Source organism: Aethalodelphis obliquidens, unplaced genomic scaffold, assembly GCF_003676395.1.
Source record: "Aethalodelphis obliquidens isolate GAN/ISIS:26980383/991018 unplaced genomic scaffold, ASM367639v1 scaffold54, whole genome shotgun sequence".
Classification (NCBI taxonomy): domain Eukaryota; kingdom Metazoa; phylum Chordata; class Mammalia; order Artiodactyla; family Delphinidae; genus Aethalodelphis; species Aethalodelphis obliquidens.
This window is the reverse complement of record NW_020837998.1, coordinates 13,583,168-13,600,999: the sequence shown is the minus strand read 5'-3', so window position 1 is coordinate 13,600,999 and position 17,832 is coordinate 13,583,168. Positions and strand designations below refer to the sequence as shown.

General features: G+C 40.1%; 1 protein-coding gene across 8 annotated transcripts in view; it reads left to right on the top strand.

The window, feature by feature from the left end:
* The window catches only part of SYTL4 (synaptotagmin like 4), a 148,365-nt gene that overhangs the window by 66,170 nt on the left and 64,363 nt on the right, over window positions 1–17,832 (top strand). The window contains exons 1-2 of one of the 8 annotated variants that reach the window (XM_027086080.1): window positions 12,466–12,551; window positions 14,860–14,922. The exons of 6 other annotated variants lie outside the window; for them this stretch is intronic. The gene's annotated coding sequence lies outside the window, so the exon portion shown is untranslated. Of the gene's footprint in view, window positions 1–12,448; window positions 12,552–14,859; window positions 14,923–17,832 lie in introns of those variants that run through there. One more of the 8 variants, XM_027086078.1, reaches the window with a different exon arrangement.

The following is a 17,832-nucleotide window of genomic DNA, read 5'->3' as shown; positions in this document are numbered from 1 at the left end:
CTGTCTTTTCTCCACTGTATATTCTTGCCTCCTTTATCAAAGGTAAGGTGACCATATGTGCTGGGTTTATCTCTGGGCTTTCTATCCTGTTCCATTGATCTATATTTCTCTTTTTGTGCCAGTACCATACTGTCTTGATTACTGTAGCTTTGTAGTATAGTCTGAAGTCAGTGAGCCTGATTCCTCCAGCTCCGTTTTTCATTCTCAAGATGGCTTTGGCTATTCAGGGTCTTTTGTGTTTCCATACACATTGTGAAATTTTTTGTTCTAGTTATGTGAAAAATGCCAGTGGTAGTTTGATAGGGATTGCATTGAATCTGTAGATTGCTTTGGGTAGTAGAGTCATTTTCACAATGTTGATTCTTCCAATCCAAGAACATGGTATATCTCTCCATCTATTTGTATCATCTTTAATTTCTGTCATCAGTGTCTTATAATTTTCTGCATACAGGTCTTTTGTCTCCTTAGGTGGGTTTATTCCTAAATATTTTATTCTTTTTGTTGCAATGGTAAATGGGACTGTTTTCTTAATTTCACTTTCAGATTTTTCATCATTAGTGTATTAGAATACCAGAGATTTCTGTACATTAATTTTGTATCCTGCTACTTTACCAAATTCATTGATTAGTTCTAGTAGTTTTCTGGTAGCATCTTTAGGATTCTCTATGTATAGTATCATGTCATCTGCGAACAGTGACAGTTTTACTTCTTCTTTTCTGATTTGGATTCCTTTTATTTCTTTTTCTTCTCTGATTGCTGTGGCTAGAACTTCCAAAACTATGTTGAATAAGAGTGGTGAGAGTGGGCAACCTTGTCTTATTCCTGATCTTAGTGGAAATGGTTTCAGTTTTTCACCATTGAGGGCAATGTTGGCTGTGGGTTTGACATGTATGGCCTTTATTATGTTGAGGAAAGTTCCCTCTATGCCTACTTTCTGCAGGGTTTTTATCATAAATCGGTGTTGAATTTCGTCGAAAGCTTTCTCTGCATCTAGTGAGATGATCATATGGTTTTTCTCCTTTAGTTTGTTAATATGGTGTATCACGTTGATTGATTTGCGTATGTTGAAGAATCCTTGCATTCTTGGAATAAACCCCACTTGATCATGGTGTATGAGCCTTTTAATGTGCTGTTGGATTCTGTTTGCTAGTATTTTGTTGAGGATTTTTGCATCTATGTTCATCAGTGATATTGGCCTGTAGTTTTCTTTCTTTGTGATGTCCTTGTCTGGTTTTTGTGTCAGGTGATGGTGGCCTCGTAGAATGAGTTTGGGAGTGTTCCTCCCTCTGCTATATTTTGGAAGAGTTTGAGAAGAGTAGGTGTTAGCTCTTCTCTAAATGTTTGATAGAATTCGCCTGTGAAGCCATCTGGTCCTGGGCTTTTGTTTGTTGGAAGATTTTTAATCACAGTTTCAATTTCAGTGATTGTGATTGGTCTGTTCATATTTTCTATTTATTCCTGGCTCAGTCTCGGCAGGTTGTGCATTTCTAAGAATTTGTCCATTTCTTCCAGGTTGTCTGTTTTATTGGCATAGATTTGCTTGTAGTAATCTCTCATGATCTTTTGTATTTCTGCAGTGTCAGTTGTTACTTCTCGTTTTTCATTTCTAATTCTATTGATTTGAGTCTTCTCCCTTTTTTTCTTGATGAGTCTGGCTAATGGTTTATCAATTTTGTTTATCTTCTCAAAGAACCAGCTTTTAGTTTTATTGATCTTTGCTGTTGTTTCCTTCATTTCTTTTTCATTTATTTCTGATCTGATCTTTATGATTTCTTTCCTTCTGCTGACTTTGCGGTGTTTTGATTCTTCTTACTCTAACTGCTTTAGGTGCAAGGTTAGGTTGTTTATTTGAGATGTTTCCTGTTTCTTAAGGTAGGATTGTATTGCTATAAACTTCCCTCTTAGAACTGCTTTTGCTGCATCCCATAGGTTTTGGGTCGTCGTGTCTCCATTGTCATTTGTTTCTAGGTGTTTTTTGATTTCCTCTTTGATTTCTTCAGTGATCACTTCGTTTTTAAGTAGTGCATTGTTTAGCCTCCATGTGTTTGTATTTTTTACAGATCTTTTCCTGTAATTGATATCTAGTCTCATAGCGTTGTGGTCAGAAAAGATACTGGATACGATTTCAATTTTCTTAAATATACCAAGGCTATATTTGTGACCCAAAATATGATCTATCCTGGAGAATGTTCCATGAGCACTTGAGAATACAGTGTATTCTGTTGTTTTTGGATGGAATGTCCTATAAATATCAGTTAAGTCCATCTTGTTTAATGTATCATTTAAAGCTTGTGTTTCCTTATTTATTTTCATTTTCGATGATAGGTCCATTGGTGAAAGTGGGGTGTTAAAGTCCCCTACTATGATTGTGTTACTGTCGCTTTCCCCTTTTATGGCTGTTAGTACTTGCCTTATGTTTTGAGGTGCTCCTATGTTGGGTGCATAAATATTTACAACTGTTATATCTTCTTCTTGGATCGATCCCTTGATCATTATGTAGTGTCCTTCTTTGTGTCTTGGAATAGTCTTTACTTTAAAGTCTATTTTGTCTGATATGAGAATTGCTACTCCAGCTTTCCTCTGATTTCCATTTGCATGGAATATCTTTTTCCATCCCCTCACTTTCAGTCTGTATGTGTCTCTAGGTCTGAAGTGGGTCTCTTGTAGACAGCATATATACAGGTCTTGTTTTTGTATCCATTCAGCCAGTCTGTGTGTTTTGGTGGGAGCATTTAATCCATTTACATAAGGTAATTATCGACGTGTATGTTCCTATTCCCATTTTCTTAATTGTTTTGGGTTTGTTATTGTCGATCTTTTCCTCCTCTTGTGTTTCTTGCCTAGAGAAGTTCCTTTAGCATTTGTTGTAAACCTGGTTTGGTGGTGCTGAACTCTCTCAGCTTTTGCTTGTCTGTAAAGGTTTTAATTTCTCCATCATATCTGAATGGGATCCTTGCTGGGTAGAGTAATCTTGGTTGTAGGTTTTTCTCCTTCATCACTTTAAATATGTCCTGCCAGTCCCTTCTGGCTTGTAGAGTTTCTGCTGAAAGATCAGCTGTTAACTTTATGGGGATTCCCTTGTGTGTTATTTGTTGTTTTTCCCTTGCCACTTTTAATATGTTTTCTTTGTATTTAATTTTTGATAGTTTGATTAATAGGTGTCTTGGCTTGTTTCTCCTTGGATTTATCCTGTATGGGACTCTCTGTGCTTCCTGGACTTGATTAACTATTTCCTTTCCCATATTAGGGAAGTTTTCAACTATAATCTCTTCAAATATTTTCTCAGTCCATTTCTTTTTCTCTTCTTCTTCTGGGACCTCTATAATTCGAATGTTGGTGTGTTTAATGTTGTCCCAGAGGTCTCTGAGACTGTCCTCAGTTCTTTTCATTCCTTTTTCTTTATTCTGCTCTACAGTAGTTATTTCCACTATTTTATCTTCCACATCACTTATCCATTCTTCTGCCTCAGTTATTCTGCTATTGATCCCTTCTAGAGTATTTTTTATTTCATTTATTGTGTTGTTCATCGTTGCTTGTCTGCTCTTTAGTTCTTCTAGGTCCTTGTTAAATGTTTCTTGCATTTTCTGTATTCTATTTCCAAGATTTTGGATATCTTTACTATCATTATTCTGAATTCTTTTTCAGGTAGACTGCCTGTTTCCTCTTCATTTGTTAGGTCTGGTGGGTTTTTACCTTGCTCCTTCATCTGCTCTGTGTTTTTCTCTCTTTTCATTTTACTTATCTTACTGTGTTTGGGGTCTCCTTTTCACTGGCTGCAGGTTCGTAGTTCCCGTTGTTTTTGTTGTCTGTCCCCAGTGTCTAAGGTTGGTTCAGTGGATTGTGTAGGTTTCCTGGTGGATGGTACTAGTGCCTATGTTCTGGTGGATGAGGCTGGATCTTGTCTTTCTGGTGGGCAGTTCCACGTCTAGTGGTGTGTTTTGAGGTGTCTGTGGCCTTATTATGATTTTAGGTAGCCTCTCTGCTAATGGGTGGGGTTGTGTTCCTGTCTTGCTAGTTGTTTGGCATAGGGTGTGCAGCACTCTAGCTTGCTGGTTGTTGAGTGAAGCTGGGTGTTGGTGTTGAGATCGAGATCTCTGGCAGATTTTCGCCGTTTCACAATACGTGGAGCTGGGAGGTGTCTTGTGGACCAGTGTCCTGTAGTTGGCTCTCCCACCTCAGAGGCACAGCCCTGACGCCTTGCTGGAGTTCCAAGAGCCTTTTGGGAGGTCTGAGGTCTTCTGCCAGCGATCAGTCGGTGTTCTATAGGAGCAGTTCCACGTGTAGATGTATTTCTAATGTATCTGTGGGGAGGAAGGTGATCTTACTCTTCCGCCATCTTCTCCCTCCCCCCTGCCTTTTCTTGTAATGTGCTTTTGTGGTTTCTTCAGAGACTCCTTCACTTCCCATTCCCTCAGTGGACCTCCTCCCTGCACCATTCCTGATGGGAACAATGTACTCTCTGACTGTCTTCCCCCCATGGCTCTCGCACATACAACTTTATTCTCATAGGATCCTTATTCTTCTGCTGGAGTTGCCAGATACATTCTGAGGAAACTACCTGGCCCATAGACAACATGGTCCCTAGGAAGTCTAGACCTTTTTCTTTGTCCTGCTGCTGTGAACAACTTTAATCAGGCTTCTGCCTTCAGATTTCTTCAAGTAAAAGTCAAGGACAAGTTTCTATCTTATTCAGACACCACAGGACACATGTGAAGTTCTCCCATGAACTCTTCCTGCTTCAGTGTCTACACAGGCAGGCCTAAAAATTTCTGTAGTGCAGCAAGCCTTCTGCCTGGGATTAAGATACCAGTCTCCCCTCTTGAAAGGTTTAACAGAGACCTTTTTGCTTGGCTTGAGCAGGGGAACGATAGTGCCTTCTACTCCCATGAATTCTCTGCAAAAAATTCTCTTTCTCTTCCTCCAATTAATTTCTAGAATTCTCCTGTATGGAATGGAGGTGACTGGTGAATAATGATAATTAAAATACCAGTTTAGCTACCTCTTAGTAAGTCTTATTTGATGTGTTTATTTATTACTGAGAAGCAATATAAAGTACTAGTTAAGAACATGGATGCTGGAGCCATACTGTCTGGCTTCAAATCCCGACTTAACCATTTGACCTCTCTGTGCCTCAGTTTCTTTATTTGTAAAATTGGAGTAGTAATGATATCTACATCATAGGATTTTTGTGAGGACTAAATGTGTGTGTGTGTCTTAGATTAATATCTTAGAACAGTAATTAGAATAATAGTAAGTGCTATGTGTGTTTGCTACTGTGCTACTGTTTATTTTTCTTTAACTTAGAATGTTAAGCTCCACGTGTGCAAGATCTTTTTTGTTTGTTTAGCGCTGCATTTCCAGCTCCTAAAAACAGTACATTTAACAGGCACTAGTAAATGTTAGTGCCCTCAGACTTCTCCTGAATAAATTAATGTGATGATTAAGTCTTAAATGTTAAGGTGTAGGCAGAGAAAGTGGGGTCTGAGAAGAGTAAGAAAGACAGTGAGAGATAGGAGAACCAGGAAGCTATGATATTCCAGAAACCATAGGAGACTTTAATAAGGAAGGAGCGGGCAATAGCATCAAACATTGCTAGAGTGGCAAAGGAAAATAGAACACATATGGTCATTACATTTTGTAAAAAGGCGCCCCTATCTTTTGCTTTCATATCCTGGTAAGTAATGGTTTTCCTTCCTTCAGAGATGCTTTTATTAGAATAAATGACCACTCAGAACAGGTCTTAAAAGTTATCAACCTCCCAAGAACAAACCAGTTCTGCACTTATTTATTTTGGCCATGACCACAAACGACCCATCCTCAATACAATTCAGTACATTTTCCCCTGACCTGGACTCTCCTCTTGAATCAAACAGCAAAACCAGCTGTTAACATCTGCATACAACTCCATGCCACTTCTTCTAACAATGTTCTTCTCCCTTCTCCGTTCCCCCAACCCACTCTCTCTTTTCAAGAGTATTAAGTAGTGAATATAAAGAACATTTACAATTCAATAATAAAAGACAACCCAATTTAGAAATGGACAAAGGGTTTGAATAGGCATTTCTTCAAAGAAGATATACTAATGGCTAGTAAGTACATGAAAAGGTGGTCAACATCATTAGTTATTAGGGAAGTGCAAATCAAAACTACAGTGAGATATCATTTCACATCCACTGGGACGTCTAATCAAAAAACCAATAATAATCACTGTTACAAAGGATGTGGATAAATTGGAACCCTCATACATTGCTGGTGGGGATGTAAAATGGTACAGCCACTTTGAAAAGAAATCTGGCTATTCCTTGAAAGGTTAAACATAGTTACCATGACCCAGTAACTCCACTCCTAGGTATGTACATAAGAGGTTTGAAAACATATGTTCAAAAAAACCTCATACATGAATGTTTATATCAGCATTATTCATAATAGCCAAAATGTTGAAATAACCCAAATATCCATCAACTGATGAATGGATAAGCAAAACCTGGCTTATCCATACAGTGGAATATTATTCAGCCATAAAAAGAATGAAAAAAAATTTGAGTGACGTTACCAAAAATTATAGAGAACTCCAGGCCTCCTTGAATGGCTGTGACCAGCTACTGAATAAAGTCCAAATTCCTTAACATGACTTACAAGACCTCTGAAGTTCTAATCCCTACCCATCTGTTATGGGTTGAATTATATCCCTCCCAACATTCATATGTTGAAGTCCTAAGCCCCAGTACCTTAGAATGTGTTCTAATTTAGAAACTGGGTCATTGCAGATGTAATTAGTTAAGATGAGGTCATTAGGGTAGGCCCTAATGCAATATGACTACTGTCTTTATAAAAAGGGAAATTTTGGACACAGGGACACATAAACCAAGAGAATGTCATGTGAAGATGAAGGCAGGGATCAGGGTGATGCTTCTATAAGCCAAGAAACCCTTAAGATTGCCGACAGACCACCAGAGGCTGGGAAAGTGGAACTGCTTTTTTTTTTTTTTCTCACAGTTCTCAGAAAGAAGTAGTCCTGCAGACACCTGATCTCAGATTTCTAGCCTCTAGAACTGAGGCAATAAGTTTCTGTTGTTTAAGCCACTCACTTTGTGGTACTTTGTTACGGCAGCCCTAGAAAACTAATACGCCATCTTTCTAGCCTCATCTATGATCACTTCTCCCTTACATTTTCTGCTCCAGCCAACACCAATTTTCCTGTACTTCCTTTGCATAGACCTAGTGTTTCTCGCCTTTTTGTTTTTGCCTATGCTGTTCTTTTGCCTGAAATTCCCTTTTTGGTCTAGCTAATTCCTACTCATTTTTTTTAAGTTTCAGAGAAGGTATTACTTTTTGCAGGGACCCTTCACTGACCACTCCCTACCAGTCTGGTGTAAGTGGCCTTCCTAGGTGCTCCCACATATCCTGTGCATCTCCCCAGCTTTGTACTTTCCACATTGTATTATAATTTTATGTTTATGGTTTGTCTGCTTCCCTTCACCCTATGCAATAAACTGAACTCCTTGAGGAAAGGGTCACCAAAATCTCCATGCCTAGCACAGTATACTTTGCATGTAGTAGATGCTCAATATATATCTTTGAATAAAGGGACTTTTTCTCAATGTTTATTCATCTTTCTTTCCATAGCACCTGCTAATGTGCTTCTCATGTAATGGGTACTCAGTACATCTTGACCTGTGGTCCTCAACTGAGGACGTTTTGCAATATATGGAGACGTTTTTGGTTATCACTACTGGCATCTAGTGGGTAGAGGCCAGAGATGCTACTAAATATCCTACAATGCACAGGACACCTCCCAGCAACAAAGCATTAGCTGGTCCAAAGCTCGATAGTGTGGAGGTGGAGAAACCCTGATCTTGCATGAATAAGAGACTGAGTCTACTTTTTACAACCTATACTCACTAGTGCACTAAATTTGCTTTGTCAGGAAGCCTGCTTTTTCTTTGTTGTTGTTGTTTTTTACAAAAGTAAATTATTATCCAACCAGAAATAGAGGGAGTGTGCTAGAATCCTAAGAATTAAGACTTTGGCAATTTGAAAGTACCTGATCAATAGGAGAACACATGTATAAGATAGAATACTTTTATGCCTGGAATGCTCTCTAGCAGTGAAAATGAATGAATTAAACCTACAGGGGTAAATCTCCTAAGCATACTGTTGAGTAAGGACAGCAAATTGCAGAAGGTACATACAGAGTGATACTACTTATGTACAGTACTACATATTGTTTAGGGATAGACAAATATGCAAAAAATGTATAAAGATATACATGGAAACGATCAAGATGAAATCTGGGACAGTGAAAACCTTGGGATCGAGGTGTATACAGAGGGCTTTTATTGTATTGATAATGCCTTATTTCTTAAGCTGGGTAGTTGGCATATACTTGTTATATTATTTTTATACATTGAAATATTTAATATTTTTGGATATAAATTTTTATTTATCAATTCATTTCTTTATTATAATTAAAATAAATTATAATTACATAAAATAAAATTAACCTTTTTTTGGTATAAAGTTCTATGAGATTTAGACATGGATACATTCTGATAATCACAACCAAAGACAGGATACAGAAAATCCCGATGTCACCCAAAATTTCTTCGTGCTGCCCTTTGTTTAATTTGCATTTCCCTAGTTACTAATGGCGTTGAGCTTCTTTTCCTGTCCTCATTTGCCATCATATATCTTTTTTGGTTAGGAGTCTGTTCAAATATTATATCTAATTTTTTTTTAAAAAATTGATTGTTTCATTATTGTTGCTTTTAATTTTTAAAAATTTTCAAGGTATGAGTTCTCTAATTTGTGGTTGGAAGATATGCTTTCTCATATGCTTTCTCTGTGACTTGTCTGTTACAGAGCAAAAGTTTTTAATGAAATGCAATTTATCAATCTTTTCATTTATAGATTGTGTTTTGTATACCATACCAAGAACACTTTGTCTGACTCAAGGTCATAAAGATTTTCTGCCATGGCTTTCTTCTCTAAAAAAATTATACATTTACATTTTACATTTATAGTTTACATTTACATTATGATTAATTTTGAGTTTAAGCTCTGTATACAGTGTGAGGTATAAGTACAGGTTCATTTTTTTTATATGAAAAAAAATGTTTTCTTGTTCCAGCATCATTTTTAAAAGACTTTCTCCATTGAATTGTCTTTACTATCTGATAGAATGTCTTCCCTCATCCTTAAATGTATCGTCTATTCTTTACTGTTAATTATTCCAAATGTTATTTGGAATTACTCAGTTCTCATCTTAATCCTAGAAAATTTAGAGTTGTGACTGGAATTACATAAAAGTACATAGATTAACTGAGAGAATTTATATTCTTACGATAGAAATTTTTATTTATTTTTTTTAATTAAATTTTTAAAAATTAATTTATTTTTTTCTTTTTTTGGCCGCACTGCAAGGCATGCAGGATCTTGGTTCCCAGACCAGGGATTGAACCCGTGCCCCCTGCAGTGGACACTCAGAGTCCTAACCACTGGACTGCCAGGGATTTCCCTTCCTGTGATAGAAATTTTTATATAGGTTAGTCTTACGTCACTCAAAATGTGATAGTTGAAATATTTAATACTTTTAAAAGAGAGTAATTGCTCAATACTGAGGCATCCTGTTACCCAAGGCTGAGGAAAATCTCTGTCTTATTAGTTAGCACCAGCCAGAACTTCCTCAACATGGTAAAATGAAACAACTCATTGAATCCGTCATTCACTATGGGACAGGAGCTTACATACTCTACATAGGATAATCATAAATTCCTGTTGACATTGTTGCAGTGGGTTAGTGTCTGAGTTTGCTTGCATTGGACCCCTCACAATATTTGGCATAAGAACTAGAGCACAGTATCCTCCTGGCAAACAAGGAGGATCAAACAAAAATTGACAGCAGTTTGCAAAGCACAGAATCTGTATAAACAGGCCGCTGACTAACTTTGTTTTGGTTCATTGTTTATGTTTGTCTCTGTATTTGTAGCTGGTTCAGTGAAACTGTCTTACAGTAAAGGAGTCAGATCCTCACATTCTTCTTAACGAGGTGGACCTTGGAGAGTTAGAAATTGCACATGTAGAAAGAAGTAAAAACATAAAATAATATTTGGAAGTTTTGCTGAGGAATAAGGGGATTGGACTAAATATTTTCTGAAGTCCCTTCTGGCTGAGGGTGTTTCCAGCTCCACCAAGGACAACCTGCAAAGAAGGAGCAGAGAAGTGCTTGGTCTGAGTTCCCACAGGCCAGGTTAGGGAGGTAAACACATTCAAAGCCCAGAGCTGAGCAGAGGGGCCCTGAGGGCTGAGCTGGCAAAGCTAGACCAAACAAAAGGATTTCCTTTTTGAAGTGGCTTCTTCACACTTCAGGCTGTGGGCGGGGTACTGAAGGGCTAAAGTATGGAAGAAAACTGTGGGGAGAAGCCGGGAGGCTGAATTTTACTGTTTTATTTGTTAGAATTAAAATGATTTTTTTCTTTCCCCTTTAAGATTTTTCCAAAAAATCTATATTATCAAAGCCATACTTGCTTATTATAAGAAAGTTGAAAAATACAAAAAAGTAGGAGGAAAATAAAAACTTCATTTAGTTTCACCACCTAGAGATAGTCACTGTTAATATTTTCCATATTTCTTTTTAGCATTTTTTCCATGCATATCTACTCATATTCACTAATTGTTGTGATCGTATTTTATATTAATGTATATTACTTTCAATTAATACTAGAGCATAAGCATTTTCCTGTCATTATGATCTATGTGTAAATATCATTTTATTGTCTAGATAATATTCTATGACTATACTATAATTTATTTAACCATTGAACCATTAGGGTTTTTTTCCCTAGTATTTTATTATTCTAAGTAATACTGTGATTAACATAATTGTACAAAAAGTTTGTGTACTTTTCTGTTTCCTTAGGAAACATTCATTCATTCATTATACAAATATTAGTGAGGACTTACTATATGCCAGGCACTATGCTAGGTGCAAAATTTTTGCCTTGGGTGGCATGTTGTCACCTACTGAGATAAGAAACAATGGAGGAGGAGCAAATTTAAGAGAAAATGTTTGACTGGATGTGTTGAGTTTGAGACGTCCAAGTGGAGTTGCCAAGAAAGCAGAGCTCAGTGAAGAGGTCTGGATAGAACTACAAAATTACAGTTGTGGCCATATAGATGGTGTTATTCATGCCAAGTGAGTGAAAGATCATTTAGGGAAAGAGTATATGTAGCCTAGTCCTGAGAATGTCTGGCTTTCAGAGGTCAGATAGCAGAAGTGGAATATGCAAAGGAGACTGAGGAGAGGGCAAAGGGATAGGAGGGAAAGCAAAAGAGTATGGCATCATAGATGCCACAGGAAGACTTTCAAGGAGGAGGAAATGGTTAACAGCGTTAAATGTAGGGGAGAGGTCAAGGAAGATAAAAAGGGAAAAATGCCCTATTTATTTATTTAATATAGCTTTTTTGACATGGAGGTCATTGGTTGGGTATCTTGTTGAGCACAGTTTCAGTGGAGTGTTGGGGGAAGGAAGCCAAATTGCTGAGTAAGAAGTAAGGGAATAGAAATTGCCCATAAAGAGGAGCTGGAGAGGTACCTAGTGTGTAGGGAGGATTTTTTTTTTTAAGATGGCAGAGACTTGAGCATGTTTAATTGCTTATGACAGATGAGAGGGACTTGAGCATGGTTAATGGCTGATGAGAAGAATGGAGAAAGAGAGAGAGGGAGGGAGGGAGGGGGGGAGAGGAATCTGTAATTACTGGGTAAATATAAACATTTTAAAGTCTATTGATATATATTGCTCACATGCTTTCTAAAAGGGTTTTAAACCAACATACACTCCTACTAGCAATTATGAAAGAGCTTGTTTGAACACTTTGTCTTCATTAAGTGTTATAAAAACAAACAAACAAAACCTTTGCCAAAGAGTTGCATTATGGTTCTAATTTGCTCTTCTTTGATTACTAGTGAGTTTAACCAGTTGTGTCCATGTGTGAATTTAGTCTATGTCCTTTCCCCAAAACGTTTCTATTTTAGACAGACAGTTTTATTTGCTATAAAAAGTGGAAAGTCAAAGGAGCAGAATAGTATCATTATCTTCCCAAGTTATACGATCTCGAGCCTTCATCTTCTTAGAAGTACACAACAATTTGACAACTTTTGGCTCAGGCTGAGCGGAAGAGAATGATGATGTATCGTCTGAGAGAGTGACCACCAATGGAACCCAGGTCTAGTCTTAGACTGCTATCGACAGGCTTCAAGCACCCTTTGCTAACCGGGGCCGGCATCCCTCCAGTGCCTTAAGGCTTTAGCTCTCGGAGCTCCCCTTCGCTAGGCGCGGCCCCCTACCAAGGAGCCCGGAGCGCTGTGCGGCCCCTTTAAGAGTCCAGCTCCTCCCCCGCTCCAGGGAAAGTTGCAGCTTTTTCCGCCTCCCGGGAGGGTAAGAAGGGCCAGCCGCCAGAGTGGGGTTGCGGTCTTCCCGGACTCGGAGACCCTCCCCTGAATCCGGTACTGGGACGTCTCGCCTTCTCGCGGCACCTGTTGCAGGTGACAGGTAGGTCCGTGGTCCGCGACCGCCCCTCCGCCCTCTGTCCGGGACGCCTCCTGGGCCCCCAGTACCTTTTCGCTGCCTAAGCGCCCCCACCCCCATCTCGGGGACCTGCGCGCTTCCCTACCCCCTTCCGCTCTCCTAGTCTCTCCTTGTCCCTAGCTGATCCCCTGTTCCCTCTCTCCGTCCGCCTGTGCGGACCGCACCCCCCACTCTTTGACTCCCGTCTGTTGGGGCGGTCCCTCCCCACCATTATGCTTTCTCCCTGCCGCCCCTGACCATTTCCCCGGCCCATTCGTCGCCGCCACGGGCTGTGCTCCTCGGGGCTCTGCTTCCTTCAGAGTGGCCGACTTTTCCCGCCCTCCGGAGCCCGGGGCCCCTCCCGGGAGCTGGCCCTGGGGGCGGGGGTGGGGCCGAGCTCCTAGCGGGAACTGCACCCTCCGGGGCGTCGAGTCACCTTTTCGGGGGTGTCTCTAGAAGCGCCCGGCGGTCGCGCGGGGTCTGGGCCCCGCACTCTTTCCGGACCTCTGACCTCGCGGCGTCCGCTTCCCTGCCCACGGTGGATCCGCCGCAGCTTAAAAGACTGGAGGCCGATTGGCCCCGAGCCCTGCCTCAGTGGGCACCTTCTGCGCTTGGGCTGGGGACCCAGCTGTGTGCTCTGGAGCTGAGCCGCTTTATCTTGCCATCCTTCCAGCAGGCAGCGGGGGTACGCTTCTGGAGGAGGGTCCCACAGCCCTCAGAAGGGACACAGAACGCTTCCGTCTTCTGTGATGGTTTGTAAAGGGGCAGAAAAGATGTTCCTCCAGCCCTTAACGTTGAATAAAATGGTTGGGTTTTTTGGTGGTGAAATCATTTGGTGAGAATTTTGGTGACTCAAACAGGTGATGTTTCTCATCAACCAAAGTTTTCTTCCCCCAGTAGCCTGCCAGCTTCTTCAGGACCAGAGGACCTAGCATTCCAGAATACTGCTTTAGGCAGGGTTGATCCTAGGCCTTGTACATTTGTGCCAGAAATTAGTCTTCAGTACATCTTGTACCTTCTATTTTTAACTGGCTTCTTTTCTGCTTTCAGCTCCCCATCCCCACCCCTCATAAATCCATTAATATTAAGGTGTTAATGACCTTATGTGTTTACCCGCTGGTCTGTGGAGAGAACAATGTTTAATGCAAAGAGTTGAGGCCCTAGTGAAGTTTTCTGCTGTAGTTGTAGCTGTTGGTGTTTTTTTTTTTTTTAAAGCACCTGCTGGAAGTCCTAGTAGAAAAAGACCACCAACTTGGCTTGTGAGACTTTTCCTAGCAGGGGATGAACATTTCTGGTAGCACAATTTCAGGTGCCTCTCACTAGGCTAGAGCAGTGAAATGAAGTTTGGAGGCCTGTTCAGGGACAATTGGTCTGTGAGTGTATGTGGCATTCTGATTTTTTTAAAAAAACATTGTTTATTATTATTTTAATTAATTTTTATTGGAGTATAGTTACTTTACAATGTTGTGTTAGCTTCTGCTGCACAGCAACATGAATCAGCCGTACATATACATATATCCCCTCCCTTTTGGATTTCCCTCCCATTTAGGACCCCACAGTGCATTAAGTAGAGTTCCCTGTGCTATATAGTAGGTTCCCATCAGTTGTCTATTTTATACATGGTATCAATAGTGTATATATGTCAATCCCGATGTCCCAATTCCTCCCTGTGGCATTCTGGTTGATACTCTCTGAGTTTTTCCCCTTAAAGGCTGCTACTAATCATGGTTGTTAGAATTCATTGAGCCAGGGACTATGATAAATTCTTTACATAATTATCTCACATAATCCTAATGATAAGTGTATGTGCTAGGCACTACAATTATAAGCATGCTATGATGAAAGGGAGACTCTGAGAGTTTAAGTGCTTTGTCTCAAGTCACCCAACTAATGAGGGGCAGAGCTGGGCCATCAGACTGCCGAACTGTGTTCTTATCCCCTATCACACCACCTCTGCTGTCTTGGATGTTAGGAACACTAAATAGCTCACAGGTGAGGACTAAGTGATTAAAAATTTCCCTTCCAAGCTGAAGCCTAAGTTTTGGTCCTTGACTCCACCTCAGAGGCACTGCAGAGACTTTGGACCACTTACCTCACTGATGCTTACCCACTTCACTTCCAACATGAGGCTGGTTGCCACGTTGCCACTATAAGTACACACCCCTGGGTGTACCTAGTTGAATGAAACCTTCGGGGATCTCAACTCAGAAGGAATTGTCTTGAAGTTAGAGAGGGTGACCCTGGATTCTAGGGATGTGCGCCTGACTCAACTTTTTCTTTTCCTGCTGGCTAGGGGAGAAATGAGGGTGTGGAAAGTGATAAGGATTTCCCAACAGCCAGGACAGAGAGCCTGAGGGTGAGTGTGTGCTTGTTTTATCATGGGATGGATGGAGTACCTTAAGGAGGGACAGTCCACAAGAAAATGTCCTTTCTGATTCCATCTCTGGGTCTTTGCTCAAGTTACTCCTTTTTTTTTTTCCCCCCTGAAGAGAGACTTTCCCACCCATGACCACTCTCCTGCCATTAATTCATATTCATCTCAAGATTTAGCTCTAAAGTCACCTCCTTTGGGACAGCCTTACTGAACACACAGTTCCTTCCCCTAAGCAGAATTACCAGTTATTCTGTGTCCTAAAGCACTTTGTTTACACCTCAGGAAAATTCCTTAACACCTCTCTCAGTTGGTTTTCCACCTGGAAGGTACCTCTCTGAGTACAAGGTCTACATCTTAGAGCTCCCTTTGTCTTGAGCACAAGAGATTAACAAATATTTGTGCTAGGAACTGGGAATACCATGCCTTCAAGGGCCTGAGATCAGGTGATGGTGGGATTGAAGTACAGAAGACACCTTTTTGAGGCACTTGAAATCCGACAGCTCGGAGTTTGTATTTAAATGTCACCTTAGTGAGGCCGTTCTTAACCACCCTATTTAAGCTTATAACCCCTTCCATGAACATTCTATATGCCCCTTCCCTACCTTATTACTCTAATGTAATATATTATGTATTTTATTCATTTTTCTTTCTTATTGTCTGTTCCTCTCCCCCCTCCATAATGGAAGTTCCATGTGGGCAGGGATTGCCATCTGTTTTATTCACCAGTGGACCCCAGCATCCATAACAGAGCCTGGCACATCCTAGGTGCTTGCTAATATTTGTTAATTGAATTAATGAATGACATTACCATGCTAGGAAATGGCACTCTTTTGTGTTCTCCTGGACCTGAAACTAAGTGTCCCCAGTCTGCCCCAGGCCCAGTTTTCACACAGCTTTGCTTTGAGAGTGCATGCCTGATGGCAACTTTGACCTAGTTGGAAGTACTTCCTCTCTTTTTAAGGCATGAGTCTCTGGATGGAAACTTCTAAAGCTTAAAGTGGAAATGTGAAGATGCTGTACTTCTTGTGGGTAGGAAGGGGGGTTGCACTTAGAAGAGGGAGTATGGCTTGTCAGATGTCTTGAGGCATTTGTTCAGTGAGCTCATAAGAAGCTGGAGAAAGTTCCTGTGTGATAGGGAAGTGAACAGCCCAAACGAATAAAAGATGCCAACCAGATTAAGCTTCTGGCCTCAAGTCACTCAGCCTTTTAGGCATGAGGTAGTTATGAGATTATGAACTTTATGGAAAAGCCATTGCTGATTACTATTGGTGTAGTACTTGACGAGTTTTATACTAGGAGAATTATACAATGTGAGGAAACCACTGTGTAACAGAAAAGAAAAAAATCGTACTGTTCTATTTAAATGCTTTGAAGTATTCAGAAAGAAAAATAAGGCTAGAATCTTTTAAAAGACAGGCTTGGAAGGAGTTGGACCCTTGATACAGTGGTAAATATGTGATTTTCCACAGTTTGATGTATGGTAACTTCTCTGAAACTGAAGTTTGTACAAAAAACTTCTACCCAGCCTCCTCTTCTACTCAGTTTATCTCCCCAACCTCTCAGCAGTGGAGTGACCCAGAGCTCAGTCCATTGACTTTTCTCTATCCAGAATCTTTCCAGATGCATTCATCCAGCCACATGGCTTTATTTTCTTTTTTAATTTTTTTAACATCTTTATTGGAGTATAATTGCTTTACAATGGTGTGTTAGTTTCTGCTTTATAACAAAGTGAATCAGCTATACATATACATATATCCCCATATCTCCGCCCTCTTGCGTCTCCCTCCCACCCTCCCTATCCCAACCCTCCAGGTGTTCACAAAGCACCAGCTGATCTCCCCGTGCTATGAGGCTGCTTCCCACTAGCTGTTTTACATTTGGTAGTATTTATAAGTCCATGCCACTCTCTCACTTCGTCCCAGCTTACCCTTTCCCCTCCCCGTGTCCTCAAGTCCATTCTCTACATCTGTGTCTTTGTTCCTGTCCTGCCCCCAGGTTCTTCAGAACCTTTTTTTTTTAAGATTCCATATATATGTGTTAGCATATGGTATTTGTTTTTCTCTTTCTGACTTACTTCACTCTGTATGACAGACTCTAGGTCCATCCACCTCACTACAAATAACTCAATTGCCTTTCTTTTTATGGCTGAGTAATATTCCATTGTATATATGTGCCACATCTTCTTTATCTATTCATCTGTCGATGGACCCTTAGGTTGCTTTCATGTCCTGGCTATTGTAAGTAGAGCTGCAATGAACATTGTGGTACATGACTCTTTTTGAATTATGGTTTTCTCAGGGTATATGCCCAGTAGTGGGATTGCTGGGTCATATGGTAGTTCTATTTGTAGTTTTTTAAGGAACCTCCATACTGTTCTCCATAGTGGTTGTATCAATTTACACTCCCACCAACAGTGAAAGAGGGTTCCCTTTTCTCCACACCCTCTCCAGCATTTATTGTTCGTAGATTTTTTGATGATGGCCATTCTGACTGGTGTGAGGTGATACCTCATTGTAGTTTTGATTTGCATTTCTCTAATGATTAGTGATGTTGAACATTCTTTCGTGTGTTTGTTGGCAATCTGTATATCTTCTTTGGAGAAATGTCTATTTAGGTCTTCTGCCCATTTTTGGATTGGGTTATTTGTTTTATTGATATTGAGTTGCATGAGCTGCTTATAAATTTTGGAGGTTAATCCTTTGTCAGTTGCTTCATTTGCAAATATTTTCTCCCATTCTGAGGGTTGTCTTTTCGTCTTATTTATGGTTTCCTTTCCTGTGCAAAAGCTTTTAAGTTTCATTAGGTCCAAATTTGTTTATTTTTATTTTCATTTCTCTAGGAGGTGGGTCAAAAAGGATCTTGCTGTGATTTATGTCATAGAGTGTTCTGCCT